The 21,346-nt window shown below is 45.6% G+C and overlaps 1 protein-coding gene across 5 annotated transcripts in view; it reads left to right on the top strand.

The window, feature by feature from the left end:
• PRLR (prolactin receptor) overlaps positions 1–21,346 on the top strand; it is an 850,394-nt gene that overhangs the window by 720,494 nt on the left and 108,554 nt on the right. The gene's annotated exons all lie outside the window — the stretch shown is intronic.

The following is a 21,346-nucleotide window of genomic DNA, read 5'->3' as shown; positions in this document are numbered from 1 at the left end:
AATGCCAGCCTCCAATACTGCAGTGCATATAGACCGGTCCCCTCTAATAGAGGTGGGGGCTTGGCAATAATCCCCCAGGAATATGGCCTTCCTCTTCCTATTGGTATATCGACCACCTTCTGCGAAATGCGCTGACTTTGCTATTACCTCAGCTCAATTGTTGGCCAACTTGCACCCGATCCACCCAAACCCGGCGGCGCTGTGGGATTTTAATCTTCATCCTGATGAGCCTGAGGATCATTACGCAAAACGTTTGGTGACCTGTTTGACAGACCTCTCCCTGGGTCTGTGGAACCATCTTCCCACTCATGAGTAGTCATTTACTGGACCTTATCTTTGCTGACGCTGGTAAGGTCTCTAGCTGCACTCCGGTGCCGGTCTGATCAGTTTTTGGTCCGCTTTCTGTTTCAGGGTTCAGGTCCCACCCTGAATTTCTAAGCCATCTCATGGTCTACAATTTCGTAGACAGTGGCATAAAGTGGATCAGACAGGTATGATAGTCTCTACGTGAGGATCACCGGCTATCCAGGGAGAAGGGTGATGACCCTTTTTCCATCCCTGTTGAGTGCCCTATAGAGGGTTGCCGATAAAGTAGCTCCGAGTCTTCCTATCTAGTAGAACTTCTGAGATGTGGTATACTCTGGAACTGAGCGCTCAGAGACAAGTGTGCCGACGCTTGGAGAGAAAATGGCGCCTGATACATGATGCCGACACACGCAACCTTTCCTAAGCAAGCTGTGCTCTGCTATCGCCAGATGATCCGCTCCCCAAAAGCAAAATACTATGCAACTAGGATTACTGAGGCATCTTGTGGCTCCAGAGAACTGTTCCTGGTAGCTAAGGAGCTATCAGTTGGTCCCTCTGAGAATTCAGTAAACAACCTGATGCTCAGCTGAGATGCGATGAAATTAGTACTTTTTTTCAGGGAAAAATTGTTGATATCCGTAAGGCCATTAAAGATCACCTAACTCTGGAGACGGCCGCACAGACTCAGGTTAGAAATGGCACTCTTTCTACATGTCTGATAAACAACTTTGAACTTGATCCCATTTTGGGCCTTAAATTGTCTTGCCGTTAGATGCAGTCACTTTGCATATTTTGAAAGGCTTGCCTCATAGAGCTATTGGCATGCTGACTCAGGCATTCCAGTATTTATTTCCAATGGGTGTGGGTCCGCCTGCCCTCAAACATGCAGTGGTACTGCCCTTTTGAAGAAACTAATTTCGACCCCAGATTGCTGGCAAATTACAGACCCATTTCCCTGCGTCCTACGATTAAGCTGCTGGAGGCATTGATTACCCCTCAGGTCTCCTCGTTTTTTGAGGGGAATGACTGCCTGCATTCGTTCCAGTCAGGATTTCGTCCTAAGGTGGGGGCCAAGTCCATAATTTCCTTACTGGACGATCTCGCGCTGCTCTAGGACCGCAGAGAGACTGGAGTGCTTATTCTCCTAGATCTCACTGCGGCTTTTGATACTGTGGATCATGAGATTTTATTGTCCAGGCTCGAGCAAAAAAGTATAACTGGCTCCATTACTCTGTGGAGTCCCGCAGGGGTCAGCTCTGTCTCCTATTCTTTTTAATTTATATGTTCGGCTACTGGTGGACCTCTTCACAGAATGTGGAGTTCTTTATTTATTCTTACGCGAATGATACACCGCTAATGTTCTGGTTGGACTCCTCCCAAGCAGCACCTCCCGAGAAGCTGCAAGACTGGAGAAAGTGGAAAGCTAGATGGCAGCCAATTGGCTGCAATTAAATGGCAGCAAAACAGAGGTCCTAGTGGTTGGCCCCCAGGAGAAGGGCCACCTCTGGAATTTACAGTACTGGCCGGAGTCACTTGGCCCTTGCCAATTCCCTTGTGCCTCAGTGAAAAGTCTTAGTTCAATTCCTACCTAATTGGGTCACAAGAGGCTCAGATTTCTGCAATTTGCAGCACTGGTTTTGGAAGACTGAAGGCTTTATGGAAAATTCTCCCTTTGCTTTCCCCTGAAAACCGGACAACATTGGTGACTTCCACCATAAGTGGTTTGTTGGACTATTGAAATAGCGCTCATCTGGGACAACCTAAGTACCAGATTCAGTGGCTGCAAGTCCTTCAGAATGCCGCAGCTGGATTGGCGCTCAGGGTGCCTCGACTGACTCCCTCTTTAGCTTTGCTACATCATTTGCACTGGCTACCGGTGGCGGCAAGTATTGAGTTCAAAATGCTGTGTATTGTCCATTGAGCCATGCACAATGTGGGCCCTCGCTTCTTGAAAAATAAACTGTAAAGATATTGTCCAATGAGAAACTTGTGGTCGGACTCTCATCAGCTCCTTAGGATTCCCAAATTTCGGCGGCAGCGTCTGGGGGGGGGGGTCGTTCTTCTCACTCCTGGTGCCTATCCAGTGGAATGCCCTTCCGCTAGGCCTGAGAACTTTAGTTGACTGCCTTCCCTTCCGGAGAGCCCTGAAGACGCATCTGGTCAATCTATTTTTTGCTCTCTGCTAGAGCACTTGGCATCAGAGTATTTTTTAGCCTGCCCCTTCCCGCTCAGCGCCTAGAAATCCTATGGGCCTTAGTTTGTGCTTCATACATTTTATAATAACAATTTATAATAATAAAACGCAATATGCAGAGAGGCGATGGAAGTCTTTCTTGAAAGCAGCAGCTTTAAACTTTTACTGAGTTTGTTCAAGTACATTTTTCTGCAGAAAAACAGTGAAACCTTAACACTGCAAGTTTCGGCAAAGGCTTCCCTCACCTCTCTGCCTAACAGAATGCAAGTGCACACATCCAGGGGCGCACCTAGGCTAAAATGTAGGCGGGTGCTAACCCTTCAAATGTTGGGAGAGGCGCTAACTTCAGAGACGGTGGAGGAGTGACAAACATATTTGTGTGGGGGCATCTAATTTCATTACTCATTGTAATGAGACTATTCTAGTGCAGCTTCAATATTACAAGCAGTTAACCCTCTCCTTAAGTCTGAAAACCCCCACTCAAGGACTGCTGTGAGAATGACTGGTCTCCTGTCCCCCCCGCACCCTACCCTTCCAATCACTCTCCTGGCATGTAAGTACTAACCGCACATCACAATTTCAATTGCCTAAAAATGTATGTATATGAAGGCAGGTGTTAACAATTAAATGCTTTACGGAACAAAGGTTTCCACAAAGCACTTCAAGGGATCAGACCTCGGGTTCTCCGCATTTCATAACATATCCCCAAACCCATTGAAGAAGATCATCACTTAAGACTCGGGTGCTCCTGACCTGTACCTGCCTGTCGGCACCGTCACTCCTGATGCACGTCACAATGAATTTAAATTCCATACAAAGCTTACATTAGATTGCAAAACCACACCTTCTTTGAATAAAAACAGTTTGCAAGTGAGGAGGCACGTTCAAGTAGAGTCGGCGCTGCATCCTGAGCCAAGAAAGTTGTTTGTTCATGTTAAAAATGCTGTATTCGTAACAGTGGTGGAAGTGGATAAAAGGAACTTGTGGTACTCTGCATCCGAAAAGATGGGAGTGGGTTGGTGGCAGATGGGGAGGGAAGGTAGGACTGTGCGTATGGGGTTTGACCTTTTGATTTGCCATCTACAATGTCTCTTGTGGCTAGACTATACATTGCCTGGAATAATAAACAGGCACTGGCAAAGACGTCAGTTTGGGCTTGTGTGCAAGTATGGGATAGGCACTGATGTAATTGTATGGTCTTGTGATAAAATGGCAACGGCTGGAACATTTAGTGATTACCTAGGCATATGATGGCATTAACCTGCAAATGCCTTTCTAATACCTCAACCCAAAACTGTTGGTTTTGTGATTGCTTGTTTTTAAAAGGAGGGCAGTGCATGGAACATATCTAAATCAAATGGCTGAAGGCACACTTGGTTGAGGCTTTTTTATTACACCAGAAGCCATTTACAACTGTAACTAAGCATTAACTCTCAGCAGACTGCTTAGAAATACCATTGGAAGGCTAATTGTACTCCAGTTCAATAGTTTCGGCCTGCAGCCAAAATTAAAAATAGAATGAAGTAAAACTAAGGTAAAAAGTGAACCTCTCTCGTCAGTTGCCCCTCTGGTCCTTGGCTACTCTGGTGAACTCTCCTCTGGTCCTTGGCTCCCTTGTGCTTTGGACCTTTGGTACATCCCTTCTTTGGTCTGTGCCTCTCTGGTGAGTCGGTGGCAAAAACAAGAAGCAACACGCTTCAATTTTCTGTCAATAACATGAGTAAGTACATTAAGCACTGCTCCACACAGCTGACAAAATATCTAAAACGTTCACCGTACAGAACCATGTCTTTTAAGATCTGCACACATCAATGTTAGCATAATAGGAAATAGCAGTGTGGGGCAAGTACTCTGGATGGGTTCTACGTTATTTCGTCGACCACTTTGTCATCGTGGGACTTTTCATCACCGACCCTTTCATCAGCAACATTTTTTAATGTTTTTTTTTATTTATGGGGGGGCTGTGCCCCCCATACGCCCTCCTTACTTAAATAATCATACCCCAACCCGCACAAACACCCCCCCCAAAAAAATTACAAAAAACAAATGTTGGCGATGAAAAGTCCCACGATGAAAAAGTGGTCGACGAAATGCGTGTATACCCTCTGGATGGACCAAGCACCTACAGTGGCTGGGAGCAACAGGGGAGAAAATATAATGTTGGTTCAACCACAGTCCGTTACACTACAATCTCTGGTGCACCGACTGGCTGGTGAGACTATGGACCTCATTACAAGTCTGCTGGTCCATAAATGAGGGTGCCGGTAGCAATGTACCAGCACCCTTTCCGGACTGGCAGACTACAACTCTGCTTTTCGTGGCCTCTACACCGACAGGTCTGACCTACCAGTTGCAATGGCCCCGAAAAACAGAGTTGTCACAGAAGCACTGGCACCTTTAGCAACAGTTCGAACAGAAAGTTCTTCCCAGTCCCCGTTCCTGTGGAGTCCTATGCGACTCCACGGAAATGGGGACTAACATTTCCCACTGCCTGGCTTCCCGGGCCGCCGGGACTTGTAATGTCCTGCTGGCACAGAGATGTCAGGCGGCGGAAACAGTGTTACAGGGTTGGCATCAACCCGCCGGTGGCACAGACTGGCTATGGGCAACCTCGTAATGAGGCCTACCTGTCAAACCAAGTGATACAGACTGGAGGAGGGCCAGTGCAGCAATAAGGCAATTCTATGTGACCGTATTGGAGCCACTAGAAGAGGAGCAACAGGTTACACCAATTTGTCCCTACACTTATTAAAACGGACCTATTGGACTGGTGTGAACGTAATCACATTTAAGCACTCCAATTTTTTCAGTTGAAGTCAGGGTGAGATTACATTATTTGCCCAGGATCACACATTTAAGCTAAACAGCGAAGCAGGGACAACTCTGCAGTACAGACCCCTTCTTCCATGCTTTACTTCTTGGAACAAATATTTTAGTTTTGGTTGTCAAGGCCTACAATAATATTATCTGTCAAATAGAGTTTACTTGCAAGATACACAAATTGCATAGTAAAGACCATGACACATGTAAATTCTTATAGCAGCATGTTGAGCCAAAATAATATCTGTGTACCATTATTTTACACATCCTAAATGGAAAACTATAAGCTGAAAAAGGCAAACAATCTATTTACCTACTATATTTTCAGCACTTGAAGTTGTGTAATAAACTCACTTAGGTTTGGAGATTCGTCACCAACTTCCAGCGTGTTATGTATGGTTTTAAACATTCAACTAAGGACATCAAAGCAAACTTTACTTTTTAGCATATCAAGCTATTTGAAATATTTGTTCATACCCATAATGTCTAAGTGTGTTTTTATTGTGTTGCTCGCTTTAACTGTGACAGATTTGCAAAGTGACTGGTGGTCTTTCAGTTGGAAATTCGCCATCATGCAAAAGAAATGCTATGCTGCTGATGACAAAAGAAACGTGTTATCGAGTTCATTACGGCACTGTCTGTAGAGCCAGGGCTCCCCCTGTGTTGTCTCAGGAGAGCTGTGACTCGGGGGGAGAGGGGGAGGGGGCGGGCAGTGCTTGATCATCCAAGCCAAGCAAACTGTAGATTTGCCTAGGAAGAAACAAAAATGCGCCCAGGTCCCAGGACCATGTTCCTGATTTTTGAACTGTTAAAGGTTCAGCACAGAAGCCCCGCCCCTCAGCTCACATTTCAGTGGGGAGCTGGAGCCCGATTAGCACAATGACGTTACGACCTACCTGTTCTCTTGTTTCCATTCTCAAGGTGAGGTATGACCAGTTCGGGCTTTCTATGCCCGAACTGCAAGCACAACATGCTAGTGGGCGCCAATTTTTTTGGGCCAAAGTAGGACAGTTTGAAGAGGTCCTTCATTGTGAAGCTAGTATTTTTGACCAGAGTTATTGAACAAATATTCTTTAAAATAGACAATTTGCACCACATTTACCCAAAACAACTTGTTGGTTAATGCTCAGTTTGACGTGGACCACTTTTTCATTGGTGCCTGTATCAATTTTATGCCTCATTCCGATCATAGGTCTGGTGGAAGTACGAGACCGCTTCTATCCATAGTAATATTTATTTGGGAAGAGGGGACTCCGTCTCCTACCTCTCCCAATCCAAGATTTATTCTTTGCGTTTAGCAGATGTATTGTCCCCTTCTCATTATAAATGCAGGACTACTACCTTGGTCGATTTGAGATCATTGATGCTTTATCGCAAACTACTGACTGTTATCTATGCATAGATGGGAAGTTGCTCACCTGATCTTCATGGAGGACTGATTTCCTTCTTCCAGGAGAAATGCATCTGCATTTTTGAGAAACGTGACATGACTCGTGTAGCCCTGGTGGCAAATCCCAAACAGGTAAAAATGGCTTGAACCATATAAGCATTTATATATTTGTATGCGTACCTTACTATGCTTTGTGTAGTATGCAAGCCATCTTTTATTAACAGAAATGTGTAGCATATTGTAGCATAAGGCATCTTTAAACCCTCAGCGAACCTGGGATTCCTTGACATATTTGTATGTTTAAAAAAGATGGCTTGAAAAGTACACAAACCATAGTAAGGTGCGCACACAAATATATAACATTTATATTTTTGTCTGCATACCTTATGGTTAGCGCACTTTTTAAGCCATCTTTTTAAAACATTTCAAGGTTTATAAAAGATGGCTTGAAAAGTATAAAACTTTGACGGATAAAGCCTGAGGGGGCATTGTCCGTCGTCAAAGCTTTCTGAAAGATTGCTTGAATTGTGTACTTTTCAAACCATCTTTTATAAACCTCGAAATATGTCAAGGAATCCCCAGGTTCACTGAGGGTTTAAAGATGCCTCAGCGACCTGGGCGGGACAAGGGGACAGTAAATTCCTATGGCGACCCCTTGCGTGAGGGTCACCAGAGGAATTTACAGTGACTGACAGAAGTGCAAAGCTGTGGGCGCATCGCCTCTCGTGGGTGTGGCTGTGGCGGGATAATGTGTCTCGCCAATGTTGTGGTGGGACTGGGGGCCCTGGCAGGGCCCCGGGCCACTTAAAGCACTGCCTACACCAGTTTATTTAGTCCAATTCCATTTTTAAAGAAACTGAAAACTCTATAACGGGTACAGTAACAAAAGCATACTTGTTATGTTTATGTTAATCAGTGTAGTTGTATAAGGTTTGTAATAAAAAAATAAATCCAGGATTACCTGTCCCAGAATGCAAAGAAAAAACAATACTTTATCACTTCGCTCCTAACAGGGGGCATTCCCTTTATAAATATAGTAGCAAAATTCCCAGTGAGTATAGAAAAATAAAGGACTGGTCGAGCCACTGACAACTTGAGAGCTCGGACTACAGTGCATGAGGTGTGACCATATCGGAAGCAATTTGCGGAGCGAGACGAGCTGCTCGCGGAGTACGTTAAGTAGTGATGCACAGCTTTCATACTGTATCAAATTACCACTGCAGTGTACTCGGCGCACCTGGCTTGTCTAGAGGTTTGTGTATTGTCACTGTTCCCTGGGTATCCAGATCTTATTCTGTAGAGAAAAAGGAGAAGATAAGGAAACTGGTGATGCGCAACTTATACAGGCATTGGGTGATGTAGAGGGATTGTTTTGCGACAGTTTGGGAGTGCGTGGAATCAGTAATGTGGACCTTTTCATCGATAACATAAAAAGGACGATCTGCTGACGGGTTGCCTGTGAGACAGGCTAGAGGCGCAGTAAGTAGCTGCGTGATCAGCTAAAGTTGTGCTCAAGCTGACCAATTAAATCACAGTAGCTTTTTGACCGAGGATCACCTTTGACATTTTTGCATGCGACCAATTTGGCACGGTTCCAACACACGGCGTACATATTAGGCAGTTTCACCCAATACATAACCTTGTGACAAGGTAGGTTCAGGGAATTCACTCCTATTTTTATCCTTCGCATTGTAGCAGTTGTTTTTGCTTTTTCCATAATTTAATTAAGACCGCAAGTCCCAGAATGCAGTGAAGGAGGCTTGATGGCCCATTCTTGCTAGACTTGGGTTTAGTTAAGGGATGTCTGTTAACCTTGTGTTTGATCCAGAGATGGAGAAGCCTTGTTTAGCGGCTCCATAAAACGGCCACCATGTCCTCCTCTACACTCTGTTTCCCCTTCGATTATTGCTTTAGGTGGAGGTGCCAGTGACAAGATCTGGAGACAGCATTGATTTGGCGAGAGAGAGAGTAAGGCCCGAGCTGAGGTGCATCCAAGGTTCTTTGCTGTGGTGAATGCTGCGAGACACGCGGGGGGCTCCCTAGGGAGCACAGCCAGGGGGTGGGTTGGGTGAGCAGTGATGTCTTGCTGCAAATCAAGGTTTTGGTTTTGCCCGGATTGAGGAGGGGGTGGTTGGCTGTCATCCAGTGGTCGATAACCATGAGGCAGTAGGCATGGTCTGGGTGTGGGGATGCCGGGGAGTTGGGAATCTTGAAAATGATCATGAATGTCGGCGTAGCTGTAGCAGATAAGCATAGGGAGGGGCCTTATAGAGGTTGGAGAGGAGAGGGACCCCACTGAGAGACAGGGCGGGAGGGGCGAGGAGAAGGGAGAGAGGATGGTGATTTGCATGCAGTTAGAGAGGAAATGGGAGATCCATCTTAAAGTCCCTGATGCATAGGGAGTGGCGTCTGTCTTTCTATGAAGGTGGCGTGGTCGATTTTGTCAAATGCTTCAGATAGGTCAAGGGGGATGAGGGCAGCACACATCTATTTGCTTGTATTAACTCCTTGAATTCTCCTGCTTCCCTTAAAAATGTGACATTAAAATTGTACTGAACTGCTTTTAAATTTGAATTCCTGGTATGGATCAGTGCCTTTTTAAAAAGGCAATATGACACGAGAAGGGGGGGCATTATGGGAGGGGTAATACCCCCGGGGCCATAGTTAGAAGCCCGACCGGTAATGGCCCCTCTCAGAGGGTCATTTTGCCATTAGTACCCTGGCACTAGTTGAGAAACGGCGCTGCAAACTTGACTCGAGAAACAAAAGAATAAAATGCGTACAAAGGATCTGGGAGAAGGGACTACGTGTAGTCCCTTCTCCCTTTCCATGGTGGCCATTAAAATATGTGAAAACACGTAAACAAATGGCCGCCATGGAAAGGGCGAAAGGACTACTTAATCTGTTCTCCATTTCCATGGCGGTCAGTTGCAGGAAGAACTACGAATGCTGTTTGGAGCCTTCTAAGGCAGGTAATGCCCGGACGAGGGCCAATGTGCTTGCGTTTTACAAGCTCTTACCCTTATGCGGTAATGGCCGGCAGTGTCTTTTTATTAATATTCATTTATTTTCCTGGCTGCGAAACTCGAAGCGTTTTGCATCCGGGGGAAATAAATGTAAAAAGAAATGCTGCAGTGGACAGGAAAACAGTCTGTTTTCTCTTTCTGTGGCAGCCATAGTAAACAAAGAAAATGGCCACCATGGAAGAGAGAGAAGGGACTACGCCTAGTCCCTTTTCCCTTTCCATGGTGGCCAGAAAAGAAAAAAAAGAAGCAGCGCGAGGGACACGCAAAAGTGTTAAAGGGCTTACCATCAGGTAAGGCTTGTAAACAAACCAATCGATTTGTATGTGAGCAACAACTGCGCCGAGTACTAATACGAATTATAGATTCAGATTTGCAAGAATATTCTAAATTCAGAGACATGTTTCATGTGTCTGGGAATGGAAGCGTAACCATTATTAAAATATGCAAATGATTTAATTCATATAATTTAGGAGATCCTATTTTATTTGCAAGTGATTTTCCCTATTCCGCACAATTTTAAATCAGTCTTTGGGTTTCAAATTGGACAAAGGGTTAAAACAAGAGATGTCTCATTTGTCACTTTTCAATGAGCTACACGCAGAGAGAAAAGCACTGCAGGGTGTCAAAGTGGGGAGTGAAGGGATTCTTAGGTAAAACATGTTTACTATGTAGCTTAAATTCGGTGTGTGTGTTGATCCTTTTTATCAACGGAATACATCCGCTAAGACAGATATTCTGTGAAACAAAGGGATCGTTTTACTAGGCTACTTTAATGGATGGAACAGATTTCTATGCCAGGATCTGAGGTCAGGTTCTCTTCGAGGCCAGTGCTATTAAGAAGGGACTTTACTGATCCACCGGACCATGAACCTATGGTACCTCGATTGTCTTAAAAACAAAAGGCCACAAAGATACTGAGTTTGAAATATGTATTTTGTATTTTTACACACACGCTTTTGTTCTGGGTAAACAAAGATGTCCATTAAGCCTTTTTAATGTGTGGATCACACTGATGGAGAAATAGGCCTACACCTTCCTTGTCTTGTGGGGGCAGAGTTCTTCATAGCATACTGTTTACTTGAAACCAAGTTCCCAGCTTTAGGGTACCTGTGATATTTTATCAAATGTAATGTTTATGATGGCGTAATTTATAATAACACTTAAATATGTAATGGTTCTGTTAATTTACTAAACCTCCTATTTGATTTTTCAATTCCTAACCTCTCCATTTCCTCGCAGAATACTAAAATACAAGTGTACATGCCCCTATATTCCTCATGGAACATGGCTGCATAAATACGCAATCTTATTGGTTATTTTTTTCTTTAAAGCATTTGTACTGGTTCTGTTTAAACTCAACTGCATGATATAAGGGGCATTTAAAGCCGTTGTGATTTCATTGTTTAGTGGGATCCAGTCCATAATTGCTTACAGTTATGATGGGAAACCTCGCCTTTTGAAACTGTCTTCCTACTGTTTGGAGTGCTCCTTGTTGTTCCTCCAATATGAAAATGTGTAACCTTTTGCACATTTTCAATAAAAACCATCTTTGTGTGTAGATGTTAATGCAAGCCGGAGGATCGCATGCTGGGTGTCAAAAAGCCACTGCTCTTGCTCATCAGTAATTGCAGGATCACACAGTAAACTACATAAGTGCTGATTTTTTTCCATGCACTGAAGCAGATGCATCGTGCAACAGGCCAGGCGTCAGTGCCGGGTTATCCATTAGGCCAAGTCGGCACCAGCCTATGGGCCACACTCCTCTTAGGGGCCCCGTGACAATGCATTAAAATAAAGCGGTGCAGAAAATTAAAAACATATTGGGAGGTCATTTGTGAGGAGGGTGGGGGAGGGAGGTACATTTCGACTGCCTATGGGCCTCCACAGGGTTTAATCCGAGACTGCCGGACATAACCTATTCCCAGAGACTGCAAGGGACTGACTTTGTGCTGTGTAGCACAGGTCCTCTCAAAGCACATCTACAAAAAAGAAAGTGTACTATTAACAGAGTATGTAATATTTTGCCTAATCTGTACTGGTTTACTTGTCAAGAGTTTTACTGATCTCTGTGTAATGATTTAAGGCTTAGGAATGAGCCAGTTGCCAATCAAGTTAACATCTCAGTTGGTCGGAACTAGAAATGATGCTTTAAAACCATTGGAACTGCAGCAGGCCAGAATCCTGCATAGCTCCAACAGTATAAAGGGAAACCAGCTCAGCAGATGGGGGACATCGTGCAGTAAGGCAAAGAGCCAATCCAGAGCTTGGTTGCCCAACTATCCTTAAACTTTCCAGGAATTCTCAGATCACCCCAGCTACGAGATACCTTCATTGGTGGCCAGTTGTACAAATAATGGGCTCCTTTAAGCCCATTATAGATTTTGATTGCAGGGGTCCTCATTTTTAATGGGGTACCTCTGCGCTCTTGGCAGCACTTTAATCTTCACTCTGCTGCCCAAAGACTGTTCGCTTTCTACAAAACCTAATCTCCCAAATGGGAGCTTATTCTTAACCCTGCACAGCAGGCAATGTTTTCCCACATGATCCCTACAGAGTCAACCCTCCTACCTTCTCCCACGCAAAGTGTGAACGCCACTGGCCCCTCCATCCTGGACCCCCTTTGAGTAGACTGGCCTTCTGGAAGTGGCCGCTGGCCTTAATGTGGATATTATGCAACCCCCTCTTTTCCTCTACCGAATGATTCTTCCCTCCGCCTCCACTCCCCCCTTTGATCCGCTGAAGTGTTTTTGTGTCTGCGTGCAGCTCTTCACAAAACTCCTAATAATATTGTTACAAATTTTAATAGCGTGTTTTGTTGTTTCATGCCTTGGAGCATTGCCTTTAAAAGGGCCACGCTCCCCAATATTAGCACTGTCTAGAAAGAACAGTCTCCGATCAGGATTATTGACCTTTTTCCTTGCATTTCTCAGAAAAACCTTTTTTTTTTTTTCAGCAAATCTTTTTATTTGATTTTGACAATAAACCAGCATCTCATAAGCATAAGTTTGGTTAACACAAAGTGAGTTCAGAGATGAAACGCAACAAATTAAGAACATAACCAAGTGGGCATCGGGGGGGGGGGAGGGGAGAAGGAAAATCGTGCAGCGATGCTGTACATCCTGGGGGATAACTGCTAATTTCCACAGAGAGATCTTTAAAGGACTAATAAATAGTTCACACCTAATCCATCTAGATGTTCTACAGTAAAACTATTCAATATAAAGTGATTTTCTGTTCAATAAAGTGAAAAGCAAACTGCGAGGTAAGGGTTGCCCCACATTTCACTGCCCTCAGCAGCTTGGTGGCAGGACACACGGACCCAGTCTGGTGGTGTGTAAAAGGTGCGTCGTTTCTTTGAAAGAAATCTGAATGGTTAATTGCAAGGAGGTCTGGTTTGTTGATTTTGATTGAAACCTCTGATATTTGAAATGCTGTTTAGTTCTTACTGTTGTTCTGGTGAGGCTGGGGTATGTGTATTTGTAGCTGCTTTCTAAATCTCTTGACGAATGGCATTCTATAATGTAACAAATGGGAGTCATCCTATTTTTGTAGGTATTGGCCAATTCTTTTTTTATTTTGTATTTGTTTATTGATTTTATTCTTCACATACAACTCAACAATACATGAGTGGCAAAGGGACCCATCAATGATGGTAGAAACCGTGACACCTCACACATGTCAACCGGAAAACCATAGCAACCCACCCCAACAGCTCTTGGACCCCCACAGCAGGTACCGCAAGCACAACCCCAACACACACAAGAAAGGAATAAATCTACAACACTAACCATTAGGCAGCTAGCTAGGAAAATATTCCAAACGGATAAAAATCGTATTCAATGAATTAAGTTACTCAGCATAGTGAAAAGTGCCCTTTGCTCCATCCTTGTGGGCTTCTCCCAAATGAGGACGGTACAGGATCCTTTGGCAGCGAAAAAATGAGCTTCCCCTTTAAATTTAGTATAGCACACGGGGGCGCCCCACCGAGGCCCCCTCCCTCCAGCGCATCACCTCTGTCCCCTTTGAACACATCGGACGCTAGGATACCTGGCTACGCCTATTACATATTAGCCCTTGAAATACTAGCGGGGGAAGGCAGGTGGGACGTTTGGAGGAAAGGGGACTATGGACTATCATATGTCTCGTCCCCTTTCCTCCATCCTTCTGGGTGATTCAAGAACATAGGGTGGAGCTGTGATAACCGCCTCATATCTAGGACGAAGCAAAAGGTTCTTGACTACCCGACCAAACTCTGCATCGTGCCTGGAGCTGGTGTCCAATGAGTTGTGCTTACAGAAGGCAGACGGAGTAGCAAGAGCTGCCTTGCTGAGGACATCCCAAGAAGCATGTCTCTGAAACGCAGCGGCCGTGGCCTTGGCTCTGACCGCATTGGCATGAGTCCCTCGGAAGCAGGCCTGCCCATGGCCGTGTACACCTCTGAAATGGCCTGAACCATCCAATAGGCGATGGAAGCCTTGGACGCCTGAAAGCTGGAGGAGGAGCCCCCAAAAGTCACAAACAACGCCTCATACTTCCTGAAAGTTTTCTTCTGAGAGAGAGAAAACTTGAGGCCCCTCTCGAGGTCCAAGGAATGCAGGGCCCTCTCTGCCTCTGACTGTGGGTTCAGGAAGAGCACCGACAGGCAGATCTCTTCAGATGAAATGGAGAGACCACCTTGGGAAAGAAGTTTGGGTGAGTGCGCAAGATGACCTTGTAATTGTGAAACGTAGTGAAGGGCTCGCACAAGGACAATGCCTGCCGCTCGCTCATGCTGGTTGCCACCAGTAAAACTGTCTTTAATGTCACAAAGCGGATGTTCACAGGCCATTGGCTCAAAAGGCTTGCGCTGCAAAGCTGCAAGGACCACATTGAGGTCTGAAACTGTGTGCTGCCTATGCACAGGCGGAAAAAGCCTAGACAACCCATCAAGGTGGGCCTTAACCACTAGGTTGGCCACAGCAAACACATGCTCAGAGGAATTCTTGTAAGCTCCAATGGCCGCCAAGTAAGTGCGGCAAGTATCCACCTAAACTCCAGAGCAAGTCAAGTGTGCTGAAAAAGCCAGCATGTCTTCCAGAGGACAGGTGACGGGGTCCAGACCTTGTCACAAGCCCAATGGCAGAACTTAGTCCATTTACTCTTATAATGGGACCTAGTTGAGGGCTTCCTGGCCTGCCGGATGATGTCCCAGTTGTCATCCAAAAATTGAGCATGTTGAAGCCACAGCTGGTCAGGAACCAGGCCGCCAGTGCCAGCTTGGCCGGGTCTGGATGTTCCCCCGCCCTGTTGCGCCAGGAATCCCCCGCTGGAGATCTGAAGGTGGGCGGGACCCTGGGTGCGCAACTGCAGCAAATTGAAAACTAGGGTCTCGAAGGCCAGTGGGGGGGGGGCAATCTGGATGAGGCTGCAACCCACCGTACTTGCAGAGGGGCTGTTGGAGCAGAGAAGTGGCCAGGAGCATGTAACTCGTCATCTCATACATAACTTTATTCGGCCTTAGACCAACCATCAAAGTAAATCTGTCAATACAATTCCAAACATTTCAACCTGGGGAAAAGGAAAAACATCAACCATCATTCAATCTATAGTTGCTTGGGGCCAGATTGATTCCCAAGTAACCTCACTCCCAAGGGGGTGAGGTTTGCACCAGATAAAACATTAGTACTTGAGCCAGTGCCAAAGGGGCCAATTTGTCACAGGTATGGGTGTGTACTCCTACAATCCCACTGTTGGGTACCCATCCGTGGCACCCAGATCTCCCCAAGAAATACTTGGCCATTTGCTTGTCCCTAAAAACCAGTTTAACAAAGTCAAAAAGTCAATCGCCCTCCCTGGGCATTCTAGAACACCCCACCATGGCTTCCTTAGTCACAGAGGCACATTTCCCAATAGAGTGGAGCCAATGGAGGCATTTATTTGCGAGGGCGTCCTTGGTTCACGCCAGGCACGGGGCAGCTTCGGTAGCCCATGAAGGAATACAGTAGTTTCTTGCCCCCCCCCCATGTGGATGACGAATGACGATTGAGTAAACCTACTCTTGGTCAAAAACATTGTATGCTACTTTCACTCGCCCCAAGGCAGATAGATTTCTGAAGATTTGGGGCACAACCCACCAGCGTTGCTGGGCTAGTGCACGAGATGGAAAGACCACCTGCTTTCTTGGGTTGTAGTGACTGCTCAGCCTGAGGCTGTCTCACTAGTTTAGGAACGCATGTCTCACTGGGTACAGAAACCAAGGATTGGCACACGGGCTGGGGCCCCAAGGCCTCAGGTAGGGTACTGGCGAACTTCCCCTGCAAATTCTCTCCTCCCTTCCCCTACCCTCCCATTCCCTGTGCCACAATCCAGGTCAAAAGCACTTTTTTAATAACTACTACTTATGAAAGCACTTGTGCACAGGAGCACCCTCGGATAGGAACCTCCTTGTCTGGTGATATGGGAGAGGGGTGACATCCATGGGAAAAGGTCATGCCGGCCTGAGGGGGGGTGGGGCAGTTAAAGGAAGGAGCTAGCACCCGAGAGTGAAGGTAACCAGTTCTTTTACTTTTACTTTACTTTAAGAGATTAATATGGGTCTGAATGGACCCAGAGGAAAGATGACACGGACATGACAAAAATAACCAACACATAAGCACATAGTCAGTGAGTCAGCACCAACAGGGAATCTGGAAGCAGGGCAGTCCCGGGATCATTTGAACAGCCATGTTTTAAACCTTTTTTAAAAAAAGATTTTGAGTTTTCACTAGGAGACTGAGGTCCAGGGGATGCTGTTCCAGGCAGCAGGAGCCGCCACTGCAAAGGCTCCCTTTTATGCCTTTTTTGATCTACTTCAAGGAATGGTCAGCATTTTTGACTTATAAGATCTGAGAGTTCTGGTAGGGGTCTTAAACATGATCAGTTCTCTCAGATAACCAGGCAGGGTTCCCTGTAAACACTTGAAGGTGATCATAAGTAGGTGAAAACGAAATCTCACCTCCACTGGGAGCCAATGCAGGGCTTTTCTCGTTGCAGAGGCCTGATCGCGTCTCGCCAGGCCCATGACCACCCTAACGGCCCCGTTTTGAATCACCTGCAGGCGATTGCTATCGGCTTTGCTAATGCCGATCAGGAGACAATAATATTTTATTTTATTTTTGTATTTGTAGAGGGCACTACAGCCCTCGGGCATCGAGGCGCTATGAGAAAGCTTAGGAAGGCTTGATTCAGGGTTACATGAATGAGGCCCCAGCAGAAATACTTGATAACAGACAGTAGTTGTAGTTTACAGTGAACATTAAAATGCTTTTCGGAAAACTGGCAGTGTGCATTTTCAATACAGGTTACACAGCAAATGGGGAAAATACGTTGTTAGACAAAGAGTCTAGTTTTGATGGCCTTCCTGAAGGTCGCATGGGAGTCAATCCCCCTAATGCAGGGGGGAAGGGTGTTCCAATATGTTGTCGCCATATTGGGAAAGCTTGTACCGCCTGCTCTCGCTCTGCGGGTGTGGGGGTACAATGATTCTGTTAGTATAGGCCGCTCTGGTGGGCCTGGAAGGAGTGTGAAGGCTGATTCGTTGAGCTAGGTAAGGTGGAGCAAGACCATGCAGGCACTTGAGCGCCACGGCAAGTGTTTTGAAGGTAATTCTCTCCTTGACGGGGAGCCAGTGAACATTCCTCCTGACCTTGGAAATATGATCACGTCTTGAGATGCCAGTTGCAGCCCTGTGGGCATTATTCTGTGCTATTTGAAATTTGGCCACATTTTTTTGGGAGGTGCCAATAGTCCATTTTAGCGCCTACTATGGTTCTCACTCGGGTTTCTGCGTTGGCCTGGGAAATGAGAGGACGTATGTGGGCGAAGAGCCTGAGTTAGTATGCTGCTCCAGACACCACACTCTCCACGTGGACCCTCATGGAAAGATGCTGGTCTAAGATGACCCCAAGGGGTTTCACCTTCTTGAATGTTAATATTCACCTTGCCAAGTTGGAAACTCCCGTATCCTGGATCCATCTTGGCGAGTGTGCTGGGGGGGGGCCCTACAATCATGAGCTCTAAGACTTGTTAAGAGCTAATCCCTTCGCTGTCATCCAGTTGTCTATGCATGTGTAGGCTTTATTCAGCCTGGCTTCATCAAAGACATGGGAGCCTTCCAGCGGGATGATACACTGGGTATCATCTGCAAAACTGGTGAACCAAATCCCTTTCTGCTCCAACATATCAAAGAATGGGATGGTAAAGATGTTATAGAAGCAGGGGGACAGGCTGGCTCCCTGTGGAACTCAATATTTAATCTGCATTGCAGCCGCTTCTGCAATTTCTGAACAAATAAAACTGACCCTATTGTGGAGGAAAGAGGTGTCTCAGCGGGAAGCTGATGGAGAAAAGAAAGCCACCTCTTCGAGCCTGGAGACCAACAAAGTTTGGTCTACTAGGTCGAAAGCGGCGGATAGATCTAAAAGCATGAGCATAGAGGCCTGTCCTTTATCTGTGAGTCAAAGAAGCCTCGATTTAGCTCCAGCAAGTCGTCTCGGTGCTATGACCGGCTCTGAAGCCTGATTGTCGGTGCTTGAGAATAGAGAAATTGTTAAGATGAAGGGCTACCTATTTATAGGCAACCCTGTCTAAGATCTTCAACAGAAAGGCAGTATTTGTAATGGGCCTGTAGTTCAGTGGGTCTTCCTTAGATAGGTCTGGTTATTTTAATAGCCGGGTCACCCAGGACTGTTTCAAATCTTCAGGCACAATGCCCTCTCTAAATGATACATTAAGAAACTCAAATATGGCATCAAGGAGGGTTGGTGGACAGGTTTCAATAATGACGGCAGAATATGGGTCCCCTTTGCAGCTAGTGGTCTTAAAGTTGAACCACAACTTCCTTCAGCTCCTCCAAGGAAATCGGTGAGAAGGAGAATTCATTTGAGAAAAACATTTGAATTCCTTACAACCTGTTATGGTGGCCTCATTCAAGGCGGCAACTTTTTTCCTAAGGATATTGGCCTTGATGCCCTGTAACTTCGCCCCCATGGCATCCTGGATCCCTTGACACCAGGCTGTGTCTTTCGTCACTACGCCTATTGCTGGGGCTAAGGTGGACTCTTGCTCCTTAAGGGTGTTTTCGTCGTCTCTGATTTAGCAGACAATCCTATCATTAAGGGAATTCTTTTTTGCTTCCAATAAGGCAGCTTTATATGCTCTGGCAGCCATTTTGTATGCAGTGAGGAAGCTAGAGATGGGATTCCCTTTCCAACTATAATACAGTTTAAGCATTGAGGATGTGCGCGTGCAGAGGGAAGGTGTAAACCATGGCTTGTTTTTAAGCAAGTATCTAATTTTCCTCATTTTTTCTGGGGCCAATAAATTTGTAATATTAGTAAGAGTGGTTTTGAGGGCCTTAGACATACTCCTTACTAAGCATGAAGAGCGGAATATGTTCAGCAATGGATACATTTTTTCCAGTGTGAGGAGTCGTGGTTTTGTAACCTGGGTGGCGAGAGTTTTTGCTTCTGTTCTTGGCCGGAAAGGCTGAATGGATTGTGAAATTAATAAAATGGTGGTCTGACCATGGGCAAGGGGTGACCAGGAGATACCTGATAAGCGCATTTGTGGCTGATACCCAGGCCAGAGTGTGACCTAGGCAGTGAGTGGCATAACGATTAAATTGGACTAAGCCCAGATTATCCAAGGCTGTCTCAAGTTCTAGGCCTTTATTATCGTCCTGGTGGCCTAGCCAAAAAATCACCCATAACAATGAAATGGAACAGGGTTTTAAACAGGAAGCTAAGTGATTTGATAGTGCCAACATAAGTCCTCTGTAAAGTAGGTTGAGCGTAGTCTCAGCATTGAGTCCTATTTTAACCTGCATGGACTCAATGCCTTCCGTGATGGTCCCTGTATTTTCTCAGATTGTAAGATGGGATTTAAAAATCAAAGCCACCCCACCCCATCTGCCCGTCAGCCTGTCTGACCTCGGCATTGAGTATCCCTCAGGTATGGCCGGGTTAAGTGATGGACCCGCGGCGCTGTGTGCCCAAGTTTCCGTGAGGGCACAAATATCTGTGTCAGAATATTCAATATGTGCAGCTATCTCAAAAGCATGTTTTATCATAGATTGAGTTCTCACTCCAGGTGCTCCTGGCAGAGCTAGGGGGAGACTTATCCTCGGTAATTCCAGTTGCTCCATCTGTCTCTATCCATTGGATCCAAAGCTAGGGGTTTGTGGCAGGCAAGTGGTTAGGAGAGGAGTAGGGACCAGTACAGGCAAAGACTCAAGGACAGATTCACAAGGGGGGGGTGCATTCACAAGACGTGGCCTAGGTGTGGGGCAGACAAGCACTTGGGGGCCAAAACCATTAAGTCTGCGACAGGGGGAGCGAAGATTGATGGAAAGTAGGCAATGTCGCTGCCCGGGTCGTGAACCAGGCAGCCAGTTCCAAAATCAGGCCATGATGGCAGACTAGAGGGGGCATGGACATCCAGGCGAATATCTAACCGATCGCTACCCCTGGTGAGTTTGTATATGCTGATAGATGGTTTTTCAGCTCCGGCAGCTGAGAGAACCGAAGCGGCCTTACGATCGGGGACCCCGGTGGTGATTTACATGATGCACCAGTGCGTCTTGTTCCGTACTAACGGGGTTTCCTCGCCATAGACCAAATTTGTGGGGTCATAGCCATGGCATTTGTAAGCGATATTCAATCAACACTACAGCTAAGTCAATGCCTAGTCTGGGATGCTGAGGAAAACCCTTATTGATGTATTTTTATGTCCAGTTCAGTACTCTGGATGACAACCCTTGTATCACACCCCCTCTTAGAATCCCCCTGACCCACTGAGCCAAGAAGTAGGTTTGTTTTGCAAATTTAAAAGGTTTATTTGGACAATTCAACAATATATATCTATCACCCTTTATAAATAAATTGATAACTGATATCACACTTCAGAATATGACCGTGATCAACAATGGATAATGTTACATGGGTACACTGATTTGGTTACTTGGGAGTAGTGTAGAGGATGAGGTAGCTGAAAATGCTTGATGGTTTCAAGGAAATGCAAGGTGGAATAAAATGCAGTACAGAAATAACTTGTTATGATTTTAGCAAAAGGTAATATGATCACTTTTTCATTTGACAATTCACTCCCCCCCCCCCCCTATGCAATACAAGAAATGGAAGGAGAGCACACAGTCTTCAAGAATCCCAACAAATCACACTTTATAATGCAATACACAGTTCCAGTTCCCCCAGCAAGCTTAGAGAAAACAGGGATGAGTTTTAAACACAGGCGAATTACTTTAATATGGTTTGCAAGGAAGTGAAAAGGTGCTAAAACTGCTTTTAATTCCCTCTAGAGGTTCAGGGTGAGTGAGAGATACTTGTTGTATTAGTTCAGGCTCACTTTAGCAATGCCCTATGAGTTATTACCAGGTTGCAAACAGATTTTAACAAAGAGAAGCAACAAGCTGCTGATTTCTACAGATGAAGAAATCGGGCCAAATCGCAAATCGTGGTAAATTTTGCGGGTGCGTGTCTCGCGATTGCGGAAAAAATATAGGGAGTAGGAAGTCGGTTATAGGTTCATTGGAAAGCCTAGATTCTAAGCTTTTCAGAATTTTGTTCCTAGCCCAAA

This window comes from Ambystoma mexicanum, chromosome 6p (genome assembly GCF_040938575.1).
Source record: "Ambystoma mexicanum isolate Mex_15411 chromosome 6p, UKY_AmexF1_1, whole genome shotgun sequence".
NCBI lineage: Eukaryota > Metazoa > Chordata > Amphibia > Caudata > Ambystomatidae > Ambystoma > Ambystoma mexicanum.
This window is presented reverse-complemented; position numbering and strand designations above follow the sequence as displayed.